At 40.5% G+C, this 13,473-nt stretch overlaps 1 long non-coding RNA gene across 1 annotated transcript in view; it reads right to left on the bottom strand.

The window, feature by feature from the left end:
• Positions 1–13,129, bottom strand: part of LOC135234019 (uncharacterized) — a 14,522-nt gene extending 1,393 nt beyond the window's left edge. Inside the window, exons 1-2 of the long non-coding RNA XR_010324008.1 lie at positions 8,336–13,129; positions 5,226–5,325 (exon numbers count right to left, since the gene is read on the bottom strand). This is a non-coding gene — a long non-coding RNA (uncharacterized LOC135234019). The remainder of the gene's footprint in view (positions 1–5,225; positions 5,326–8,335) is intronic.
• Positions 13,130–13,473: the final 344 nt, after the last annotated feature.

Here is a 13,473-nt window from a genome sequence, read left to right as displayed (position 1 = left end):
GGAAAAACACTTAGAGTGATTAAACACGGGGGGGCGGCACTGAAGAGGTTTCAACACCTGCGGCAATTCAGAATGGATTACCGTCCCTCGCCGTGTGTTAATACGTGGGGAATCTATCATTAATGGACATCCAGAGGACTTCATGGATATCCAATGAGAAAGCCATCAATCCTTTAACAGCAAACTTTTTTTTTTGCCTACACAACATGAATTAAAAGCCCAGTACAGAAAAGAAAGAATGATATGACGTTTGGTGTTTAATGGTCTCTGTTTTACAGTTTGATGACTGGTGTTCAGGGCTGTCCCATCATGCCCCATGTCCTGTGACTGGTAGCATTTGCCACTGATTGCTACACGGAATGCTCCAAGGGTCCACATCTGTCTGAGAAGACTGGAAGAATTACGGATGCCTTGTCTGTGTTCAAACAGCAAAATGTGGTGCCAGATGGAATTGCATTATGATTAGAGATTATGATTGGTGGACATTATGTTTTAATTTTTTATTGTTAGTCAATTTATTATTTGGTAGCAGCAGTTGGGTTCCATCTGGTCCAGTTGCTAACTCACTCTGGTGTGGTAATGGAATATTATCACTATGTTAAAAGGGGGAGAAGAGTAGAGGTGAAAGATGAAGATGACTCACACACACACACGCACACACACACACGTACTAGTATATATTTTGACCATTTCCCATGTTTCTCAATTGATCACAGAGCGGAGGATTTGTTGACCATAAATCAGGAATACAGCAGGATGTGGGATATAGGCGTTCTGCAGGTAGAAAATCAGAAAGCGAGAGGGGAAAGGGGATGAAAGAGGATGGGGAGCAGATTTCAGGGTGTCTTCTCAAAATTACCACAGATAGAGAAAAATAAAGAAGGAGATACACAGGTTGAGCAATTGGAATGCAAAGTAATCTTTAGAAGGAAGAATTTTCCTCCTGTCTGCAAGTAGGTGAAATGCAGAGTTGTATTTTTTTACCCTTGGATTGCCCTAATTATACAGCACATTGATTTTACAATGCATCCATGGATTGATTAGAGATGCCTTGCCCCTCCTCCAGGAAGCGCTCTGCACACAGGCACTTTTTGATCTCTTAGAATCACTCCCCGAGGTGAATCAATGGAGCCTGCATTTTCCTGTCTTCTCCCCTCTCCTCACTCTCTCCCTCGCTACTCTTTTGCACTGAAGTGTCTATGCAGGGGAGTTTGGTGGAGGGGTAGAAAGAGAGAGAGGGGATGACAGCAAACGAGTGCTCAATCTATTCTTTATTTGAAGAGGCAAATGAAAGTATGAATGAGAGCGGAGGGATCAATCGATCTGGGTTGGAAAAGGGAAGAGGTATGAAGAGCAACGTGTTTAGAAATCAATTATACAATGAATATGACATGAGTCACTTATGATGCCCTTTGGGGACTGAAAATATTATTCCTGGAGGCATCCATAAATCTGTTGTCCATGCATAAATCAATGAATGAATGGACAAATCAATAGATACCGCAACAAAAAAGAAAAAAAAAAGAAAAAACTGAAACAAGAAAATATAACAATGATGTGTCAGGTTATGCATTTTTTGGGATGTATAATCCATCTCATATATATTAGTGTGAGTGAGTGAAAAACAAGCGCTTTTGTCATCTATGGTGTTTGAGAAATTCAGTATGGCTTCATAATGTTCCGAAGGGAAATTGTACTGCGCTCCTCTCTTTGAAGAAACCTCAAAGTGAGACCAGGAAAGGGGAGGAACATGGGCAATGATGAAACCTAGAAACAAGCAAAATGGACCCCGTACCAGCGCACCTTTCCACAAAAGGAAACACAGCAAATGTCACAGAAATGATTGCGGAACAACTGCACGGCGCGCACTGTACAAGCAACCACTTTTGACCACCGCGCACTTTTTTCCTGCTGTTACAATCCAGATATTTTAGGGAGGGAAGGCACCACCAGTAATGAAGGGAATCGATCTTTGCGGTGTTATTAAGAGAGCCGACGTGAAGCGCTAATAAAGCGAGTGATATTCTGTGGAGGTTTAATTAGTTCGGCCTGAAAATGTGCTTACAGGGCTGTCTGCCACTCGAGCGTCACCTCGGACCTGCACGGAGGCTCTCATTTCACGGGCCACTGGGACCTGGACCCGGGCCCTAGCTGCGCTCTCCGTCCCCTTTATTAATTCTCTCATCAGGGAATCACAATGCGCACCTATTTACCTCCTCAATGAGCCCATTCATTCGTCCGTTTTTCTGTCCGCGTAGAAGCGATCGCCGGACTTTAATCAATCTTGAAAACGCTCGGTCTTGACCTTGGTTTTCAGAACCAAGCATCTTTTGGGAGGCTTTAATGAGGGAGCTTTCCCCCTCATTAAATTAAATTTCATATGCCACGAGGCACACCTTCTCCTTCGGAACTCTGGCAAACGCAGTTGAAGTAGAGGTCGTAAAAACAAAAAAAAAATGGCCGCAAAATTGAATTAAGCAGAAACAAGCTGGAATTGAATGCATTAACAGAGAGATGCTACTGATGCTGCTGCAGTGGTGCAAGTACACAGGTCACATGGGTCTCTCTAGCAGTTTCTGAGGGGTGAGCATATGAGGTTGATTACTGTGTAGCTCAATTTGAGCTCACTGACAAAAGAGAGAGAAACAGGGGGATGTGACTGTAGAGTACACAGTATGACATCATTTAGTGATGGAATACAGAGACAGGCCTATTAAAACAGGTCTACCTGGGTTGGTTATTGTTTTTGCCACAGGTCCTCAGAAAAATGATAGCTGCCACAGCCATGAACAGTTTGTTTGCTCGTGGTCACACTTGACACACACTCCTGTTTATACAGTATATACATTAAGTGCAATGGCTTTCTCTTTCAATAGCCTGTTGTCCTGCTACCCTTTATCTTACATGAGAAAAAAAATCATTGCCTGTTTTCTACATTGAGCTCGGATCAGAATTCAGTGCAACTAACTGGCTTTCGATCATTTCAGGAAATGCGGAACTTCATGGTATTGTTTATGTGGTGTATGGGGAAGCCCTGGCTTTAGACCAAAGTCCTTGGCATTAGAAATACTTTCTCACTGTCTGTGGGAATTCTATTATAAAAAGAAGATGCAGTTTATAAGTGTGGTACACTTAAAAAATCTCTGTTTTGCTTGTCTACTGAAATGTGTACAGGTAGGGGTATCAGTATCTGAGTACAGTTAAGTAATTCTGTACTTGCAGTTAACCTGTCTTTGATATTTGTTGATTTAGAGAGAGGGAGAGAAGGAATTGGTAAGAAAGCACACAGTATATAGCTGTTGAGGGTGACAGAGTACAGGGGACCAAACTGTAAGAAATCTTCATCGCCATTAGCTCAACATAATTTACACTATATTGATATAAAGTAATAAGCCAACTATATTCTTTTATTATATTAAATCCAGTCAGTTCATCCATTTGCATTGTTCCCAATGGTAAGTAACGTGCTGTCACCTGATATACTCCTGTATTAATGTGTCATGGCCTAAATCATGTGCAGTGTGTTGAAATATATGGTGCCTGTGAAAAGGAAGGTGATGAGGTCATGGTGGCTTCCTGCCACAGGGGTGACCACTGTCAGGCAACCCCCCAGCGCCACAGATATGGTATGTAACGGCCCCAAGACTTCCTCCACCATTGCTTTTTATGAACCCTGGATTGCACGTGTTCATCTTAGCACTGTCAATAGAAATAACTTGTCCAATATGAAGGCACCCATTAATCATAAGCCATCCCTCTGGAAAGGAAAGGAGGCTCTTCATCTCTCTCTTCTCCCTGTCCCTAAACATCTGTTTCTATCCCATCTCTCTCCTCTCTCACTTTCTCTTAAGGTCTATCCTTTCAATGAAAAAAATAATTCTGAAATCTTAAAGATACTGCCAAGAAACACATCATGGTGCATAATTGCTCTTTACGTGCAGGCGTGTGTGTGTACGTACGTGTGTGCATGTGCCTGCATGCAGCTGAAGCAGCTGAATAGCATGCACAGGAAGTGTAAGCATGACCTTGGATGTGCGAGATGAAGTATGTGTAATATATAGTGACAAAGCCTTGGCGTGTAAACAGCCTTGGAGTACCCATCTTCCTGCACACACACACATATGCATGCACGCACACACACACACACAAACTGTCTGCCTCTGTGGCTGCAGATGGAATATGTATTCTCCCAGGGTGCCAACACAGCAACCAAGGGACAGACAGGGGTTTATGGACCTCTGTCTAGCACATAGAGTACGCACAGGGAAAAACAGCTTCTTACACAGATGAAAGGCAAGCCCAGTCTAAGATCGATGAGGAAAAAGTGCTTTTACAAGAATCATGCCAATCCTGGTGATATTTGACCACCATCTCATTTCCAGAAACCTTTCTTTTCTGAATCGATGTTTATGATTCATCTTTCCACAGGCTCAGTGGTTTTTATACCAAAGTACCACAGCAATGTTTTTAAAAAAAAAAAAAAAGGCTTGTGGCCTTATTTCAAGGATTGAACCTTCTTGTCAAAAAGTGCCCAGCTGATTTGCTATTGTGACAAATAGAACATTGCAGTTTGGATGCTGTGACAGGGAATCAAACTGCTGCTACTGTCAGTGTCAGTTGACTGATGACCAGTGGTTAAAAAAATAAATAATTCACCTGGCATATGAATTTTTGATAAACGAGCAGCCAAACCACACCATAATTCATGTGTTGTGCGTGTTTGTGCACACAAGTTATTTTGTCTCCAATGATAATGCTCTGGTGTGCGGATGTTTGCGAAGCTCTGCCTGTGATAAATTATAAAAGCTGTGCATTTTGTGCCCTGCCCATCATCACCATACTGTTCATTTGTGAAAAAAGGGATTAAAGTGTGTTGCAAGGGTCACACTGCAGCTATATAGTCACAAAGTGATATGATTTTTTCCCCCTTCTCTAACACTGGTCCACTGGTAGGAGAATAAAACACTGATTGAAAGGTTAGTGGTTGGTTCAGCGTGTTTATGGGTCTCAAAAGCATGGACAGTCAGTAGGTTATCTCCGCATTAAAGTCTAAGACCTGTGCTCTTGCTCTGTAGAATGGCATCCTTCACCAAAATGATTTACAGCTCAAGGGTCTCTGGGTTTAAAAGTGCTAACCATAGAGATGTCTTAAAATAGGAAGAGTGGGACCCCGAAGCTTAGCTCTGATAAAGTACACAGTGATCGCTGACAAAATGCAGACACACCTCTTTTTTCTGCTCCTGTGGAGCATCAGGTTTCCCCAGGGAGGGGTTCCACACTGTCAAAGCTGCAGTGACCGCTGGACCCTGGCATGAGCCCTCCTGCCTAGAACACACACACCATTCGGCTGATACTGTTGTCATCTTATAGCAGCAGCATGACTATGTGTCTCTCTGCCTGTTCTCTATATTAAGTTGCCACAGCACTGTGATAAAAACATATCCACAATGTATGGAAACCCTCCAAGTGGAGGCAATGCGAAAGCATGTGGAAGCTGTGGTAGAAGCTGTCAGTCCGTCTTTTATTCTCAGACAAGTGACACATATTCTGTCCTTTCCTATGGCAGTTTCCGAATGCATTAAGCGATGAGGTTTCATTCCTAAAATGGCAGAATAAGTCTACGATTTCTATCAAATATTTTAAATGCATGTGACGAATACGGGAATTAAAAAGACAAAAATTGATGCAATTACACACTACAAAAAAAGTGCAATTTCAGATCAATGGCATTATCAATTCATGGGTTAACGCCTGGAGCGTGCATTGGACGAGATGCAGGAATACACCCTGGACAGGCTGCCAATCTATCGCAGGGCGCGCACGCACACACACACACACACACCATTCACTTGCAATTTACTCACACACTCATACCTATGGGCAATTTAGAGTCTCCAATTAGCCTACCTGTATGTCTTTGGTCTGTGGGAGAAAACCGAAGTACCCGGAGAAAACCCACGCAAACATGGCGAGAACATGCATACTCCACACAGGCCCTTCCTGCTGTGAGGCAACATATATATAAATAAATGAAATACTTTTAGAATTTTAGATATGAAGAGTCATGTACATACTACCTACTGTACAATCTTTATTTAAATACGTACAAAACAGGTTTTGCAAAACTATTTGCAGGTTACAAGCATCCTTTATATAGCACTTTGGTTTCTAATGAGCCTTGGTTAATATCTAACTGATGTAAATAAAATGATAGAACCTTTCAAATGTTTCCATAAAAAGAAACTGGCCAATTTGCAGTTTTTTAAACCCCAATCAATACCATTGCCTTAAATAATTGATCGTCTTGCTTTTTTTTTTTTTTGTAATCCAAAATGCTCTGCAACCTCTTCAGCAGAAGGGCATTTTAAATCTAGGTAAAGACGGGCGGCGTATATTTACAAAGCGGTGCATATCTTCGTTCTGTTATCCATCATTTTGAAGATGAGGAATGACTGAATGAAGACCTTTTTCGCCCCCTCGGAGCTGTGAACCGTGCTGAGCCATAAGACCACTGAAGCCTACTTAGCGGTGGTAGCAATTTGATGAGACGGCCTTTCTGCTTTATTTAGTGAAGTGCTGGCTAATATGATTACAGTGAGTAAGCGCACTGTTTTTCCCTCTCAGCGCGCTGCAAAGGGAGTCATTAAAGGAGTCCCCAGTGGCTGAGCCAGGGGGGTAAGGGGTTGTGGATTTTGGGGAGGTTGGAATGGAGATAGAGAGAGGAAGGTATTATTCCCAAAAATGTCCACCATGGAACTACAATGTTTAAAGGTCATAGGTGTACTAATGCTGTGCTTGGTGATTTACCATATCAGTCTGTTGTGAACAGAAAAGTGAACAAAACAGCTGGCAATATACAATTTTATTGCATATATTAATATAGAAATTATAATTATCTATCAAAATACTTTCAATGGAGTGAGAACTGTTTTGTTTACTGTACAGACAAGGAACAAAGATAACCACTCATTTGTGAACAAAAGACATTTTCTGAAATTGTTTTTTTACGTGAATGAGAGCAATAACAACTACCAGATAAAACAAATAGAAAAGACACAAACGGTATACATATCTCCATTGAATGTCCTTTCTAAAAAAAAAGAAAATAATTTGCTTTATCTTTGCTTATAGAAAACAAAACAAGTCATTTTGGTTATTGGATAATGGTTATTTTACGTATCCTCTCTTTCGTGCCTCACATACAACACATTCTTTACCGTAGCATTGCATTTCATTACTTCTGAATTAGTCATCAGCCAAAAGTAGCCCTGATTTAGCATGCAGGTGGTAGGTCCCCCGCACCCTCCCCCGCCCCCGTTCTGCTGAACAGTCTTTGGTGTCTTGCTACCGCCCCCTCCTGCTCCTTGTGAGTAGTGTTGTGACACGAAAAGCCATCGCTGCGACATTATTATAACGTGCGAGCCTGTTCTCAATTCTGTTCTCAAGTGATTAATAGCTCGAATGTTAAAACTTCGTATTTTTTTATTTTTGTTTAATTTATTTTCACAGAAATGTATGGAGGAAGGAAAGTGCTGAACAGTGGTGCATATTTTAACGGTTTAGGGAAATTGGCTCTTCCGTGAGGCCTCGTCTCGTTTCTCAGTTCGTAACCTAGACAAGTCTTTTAGCCTACTTTGTAGCCGGCGACTCGTTGGAAACGGCCCTCAGTCCTGGTGCCGATTATAAATTAAGTAGTATGACAGCGCTGGTGAAATGTAATATCCTAGTGTACCACAGGGGACCGCCGTTTCTTTCATTTCGTCTCTTTTTCTTCCATTTAATTACACAGGCATTAGAGCCAGTTCAGCATAAATCCGAGCAGGACAGTGGGCTCTCTAAAAATCGACAATGAACATTGTACCAGTAGTGCGTTGATTTATTTGTTGTGCGTGTGCGTTTCGGTGTGGGTGCGCGCGTGTCTGTGCGCGCTCGTAGGCTGTGTGTTCCAGTGTGCAAGGCAGATTGTTCACACACGCACGTACACACACAGGGCACAGTCCGTAGAATATGTAACAGTTTTTGGATTTTCCCCCAATTTAGAAGATATTCAGCCTAGCACTATAAACTTGTACTTCAAGAAGCTTTGACAAGTCAGTAGTCATTACCGTTTTAATTACGTTCATAACTTAATCGAGTCAAGCAGTCCGATGTTACATTCATACGACCTAGTCGGTATAACTAAGAGAGGGCGGAATAATTGTAACAGTACATGAAAACGCCATATAATGTCCGTATGGAGGTTTTTCTGCATATGCTTCAGAATTATGAAGCATGGTGCTTTATTTATGAAAAAAGACCGTGCGCAAACATTGACGCAATAGCAACTTTAACTTACCATGAAATGACTTGTCAAAATCGATGAGCAAAGCTGCTTGTGTGTTTCTCAACACCCAGGTAAGACTCTACAAAACAAATAGCCTACTATACCGACCAATCCGGTGTGCTTTTAAATTTTTTTATTTATTTTTTTTTAAATTCGTGCAACCAGGTGGCAGGAGCATCCGGAAGATGCCGTCAACGCAGCAAGCAAATTACCTGAACACATTTGACATTAAACACGTTAAGCACGTTATACACATTAAACAAAAATCAAACACGTAGATAAGTGCAATTTATTTAACAAATATTAAACACATTTAAAATGCTAAAGGTCTGCCTGAAAGGGTACTACCTGTAGATGACTTAACACCAAACAATTCCCGCAAAAATTCAGCCAGAAAACCATACAAACTTTAAGGACTGATGACAGTGTAAACCAATGAATGGTTTTATTTATAGTAAATAAAAAATAATGCCTTCCATCCGAAAATTATTTCCGGAACACATTTTACTTACCTCATTCAAAAACATCTCTCCCCACGAAGGTCGTCGAATTCCTCCGTTCTTTTCGCACGCGTTAGAGGATTGAATTGCTCGAGTACAACCCTGAAATTGGTATTGTAGCAGCACTGCACAAAAAGTTACTGACTGTGTTACATTAATGATGCGTTCCATTTATACCAACTCTCCCTAGTAGAGCCAATGTGTCCAGTCTATTACGGAACTAGTTTTATTTATTTAACTTTAGCAGCAGCAACTACGAAGTTATAGCTTTAGATAAAAACGAAATAAGATTCTGTAAAACTTAATCGGATTAGTCGTCTCAGTAAACCAGAACGTGACTGTATCATATTAAATGCTGAATGAGTCTCCTGTCGAAATGCTTTTTATGGTCTAATTTAACGTACATACAGTGCATACATAGGCTAATAATGACATAATACAAGTACATTATAAAAACCTTAGCACAGTGGGTCCCAACCCTTTCCTCTGGAAGGCTAACCCCCTGTCGCATTTAACGAAGTATTTGATGTGTTCTATCTCAAGCACACCTGATGCAACTAAGGCTTGCTAATTTGCTTATTTTCTGCCTTAGTTAACAATGTTCGGGTAGAACATTAAATAAATATATATGTGGGCTGCAAAAAGGCCATTTCGTCCTTTTTATATGACGAACATTTTTATTTATTTATTGCAAAACAGGATTTTCTGTCAAGTGCTCAAGTGGACAAATTAATAGATGACCGTATTGTTAAAATCATAGATCTGTTTTTTTTTTTTTCGTTTTAGCTGATTATTATATAAAACAAATCAAAATAATTAAAGGTTTTACATTATTATTATTATTATTATTATTATTAGTTGTTGTTGTTGTTATTATTATTATGCTTATACGTTTAACGAAAATACACTGTCATAGCCTAGAGACTAGGCTACTTCAAAGTGTAGAAGAATGGGAATAATACGAAATTAAACCAAATAAGATTATTTGTACTAAAAAACCGATATATAAAATAATAAATCCAATAAAAGAACAAAGATAAATATTCAATCATAACGCAATCTGACTGAAAAATGCGCTTATAGTAAGCCTAGTTGCAAAACGAATAATTAAAGATAAAATGCATTTTGCAGAGCGCCGTGTTATAATGTTGTGTCTTACGAGGTTTCAGATCAAAGAAAATAAAACTAATTAAATCAACTTAACTATCTCAGCAGGTGCAGTGCATTTGGGCAATAACAGTTTATAGCCATTAAGAGATGCGTTCTAGGCTATCTAATAAATTGTTGACGTCACGGCAACTTGTGCACCTGAAAATGCGAACATGATTCCTAGGGCCGGCACAAACTCGAACTTTAATTCCAGAATAACTCCACAAATATTTGATTGTCTAGTGGTTAGTGATGACCAAGTGGTGACCTTAGCGGGTTAGCCTCAGTTCACGTCTCAAGCAAGCTGCTAATTCTGCGTTTGTTACTCATACATTAAACTGAAAAACCGCACTATAAATATCTGAATTTAACATAGTCGGTTCACTTCATATTCCAGAAGGTCTTTATCATGACTATTGCTCGAGTTTAGGTTTGATTGCTGTTCTCATGTCTACCTTCCTAGCTTTTTAATGGTCCTCCTCTTTACTACTAATTTTGTACAACTAATTTTAGTCATGCTACATCGGATACCCTGTTGCAATTAGGAACAATCACAAAACAATTACTATTTTAAGTAATACAAAAAATAGGTGCTTTGTGGAGGCAACATGAAATACCATCTATAGTTAGGTAACACTTGTTTTGGTGTCTTCATCCAAACAAAGAAAATAGATTTGGGATGCTTTTTGAAAAGAGGTCATTTTAAAAAAGTAAATATTTTGTGTGCAGTGATAAGAATCACATTCCAAATTATATATGACTCATTTAGAATTCAAAATTAGATTTTTAAATGCCAGGTTTGTCTTTAACAAGGCAGACAACAAGGCAGACATTACCGATGAAGCAGTCTAGTTGGATTAATTCCACTCCTCATTCTAATATAGACTATTTGGTCTGAATGGGCTCATATTCCAAAAACCATCAGACATGGTAATACACAGAAATACACACAAACAGTGTTGGTTCTCAAGTGAATGATATAGCGTGCACCTTCAACAAATATCATAGTATTTTGAGACATGAACCCTTTTCCTTTTTCTAAAATCTGAAAAGTAAAGTAAAGCTATATTATGACTGTGTCTGTGTGTATGTGTCTGTGTGCACGTGTCGGTGTGTGTGTGTGTGTGTGTGTGTGTGTGTGTGTACATGTGCGCTTTAGTAACAGTAGTAGTCCCATAGTAGTTGTGCTGTCAAAGTTCAGAGAAATTGGCAAGTTAGGGCAAATTTTCTCAATGTGCTATATGCTGAACCCCAACTAATGTCAGACAGCAGGCTAAACTAACAAAAGGCCATGACCCCAGACCAGGTCAGAATAACCAGCTAAAAATCCTCCCTTTTTCATCAATTCAAAAAGTACACATGAATGGCATTAAAATTACGGTTTAACATCTATTGTCATGAGTGTGTGTGTGTGTGTGTGTGGGGGCAGGTGTGCGTGTGTGTGCGTGTGTGGGCATGTATGCATGCATGTGTGTGTGTGTGTGTGTTTTGGTGTGCGTGAGAGATTGTTCATCTGTGTTTGTGTTGTATGCTTTGCCAATGTTTGGCAATGAGAAAATGAAAGAGAGAGTTAGAGAGAGAGAAAGAGAGAGAGAGGGCCATGCTATAGAGCGACAAACAAAGCAAGTTTTACGTTAGGTGTTGTCTTTATCTTGAAATATATTTCAGATACAGTAATCATTACTGTAATGTTGCCGGCTATGGACAGTGATGTATAATGAAACTGGAGGAGGATAGCATTATATTATTGCCTGTGTGGTCAGGGCAGGGGCTGCAGTTCTATAGGTCTTAGTTGACAGGTGTCAGGGTGCATATAATAAAGGGTGTTGTATACATGTATATGTACTGCAGAAAGGGCTATGGGATTAGTCTGATATCAGATCACTGTACCCCGTTGTGGAGGAAAAAGCTCATAGAGACAAGCGGAGTTCAGAGAGATGCAGAGGAGGAGAGATTGACAACTCAAATTTATTCTGATGGTATGCCAATAGGGTGCTTGAAATAATATCTGATATTTAACATCTTTACTTCAGCAATATTAATTTTTTATCCCTGACCAATAGGTATGGCTGAGTACCCAAGTACCCAAATACTGTGCCATCCCCAGGCAGACTTGAGAGACATCCAGAGTGCTTGGAAATCAAGAAGAGAGGTGCTGGCAGGCCAAGGCAGGTCTTTGTTCGGGATTTAGCAAGGTAGTGTTTGGAAAAGGTTGACATTTAATTTCTTTGGGAAAAAAGGGTCTGAAAAGCAGCTATATTCCGAACGTGGAGGGTGGGTGCGTTGTGCTCAAGGTCGGTGCAGTGTTTGCATTAGAGTACCTGTGTTTCTGTGGCTTATCTGAATCCTACGTGCGCATGAGCCACGTTCTCTCACTCAGGTGCATGGGAGATTAGGGAGTTCTGGAGGCCAGTCACACACAGGCACGTACATACACACACACACACACACATGCACACACACACACACACACTCAGAAATACACACACACACACAAACACACCCATGCACACACACACTCAGAAATACACACACACACACACACACACACACACACACACACGCACACTCACACACACACAAACAGAAATACACCCACAGTCACATACACACATCATGCACGCATGCACACAAACACACACACACACGCACACACACTAACGGGTTGAGTGTGAAACGTTTGCTTGGACATTCCAGTATAGCTGACCGAAGACAGACAAACACACCGTTGCCTTTACACAAGATAAGAAAAGAGATCTGCATGGTTGCAAGAGGAGCGGGGTGTTTTCAGGACTGCTTCCCTGAGTTTTACTACTATTTTCTTGGACTTTTATCATGAAATAATCCAGAAAAGGTCAGCTAGGTGTAGGCTGAGGTATGGTACAATTCAGCATTTTATTACCATGCAAATTTAATTTCTAATGAATTAATATTATTTGTTTCATATTGTAGTTATAAAAGCACACAATATTTTCAGGATGTGAATGGGTTCTTCAGTGCTCAAAGTGCTTTAGGTTTCAACTTTCCATTCTGCATAGTTCTGGTGCATTAATATTTGTTGACGGTCATTCATTTTCTAGAAAATTAAAAAAAAGAAAAATCTAAATAATAATAAAACAAAAAACCAGAACCATGAAAAGATTATGCAAGATTGGATCTTTGCTTCTGCTTGTAGTAGTTTTTGACATTTCCAATCAGGCTAGTTGGACTCTCAAACCCTGAGACAAAGGGCATCCCAACAAAACTACAAGTAGCCTACTACAATGGCTCCCCTGAAAACCGTGCTCTGACCTCATCCCCTCCTCCATCCCCCCAGTTCAGTCCTGGTACGTGACCTGATGGCACCACAGCCACATTATCAATAATTCTCTCAAAGCTATTCAAAGCAGCACCCCAGCTCTCCCTGGAGCTGGAGAACCACAACCTGAGCACATTTTGCTCACCTGAGTCCCAAGATTGGCAGCTGCCGAGCCCTGGGGGTTAACTTGCAAGCGGAACCTT

This window comes from Anguilla rostrata, chromosome 11, assembly GCF_018555375.3.
Source record: "Anguilla rostrata isolate EN2019 chromosome 11, ASM1855537v3, whole genome shotgun sequence".
Classification (NCBI taxonomy): Eukaryota; Metazoa; Chordata; class Actinopteri; order Anguilliformes; family Anguillidae; genus Anguilla; species Anguilla rostrata.
Note: the sequence above shows the minus strand (reverse complement) of the source record. Positions and strands in the feature narration are given on the sequence as shown.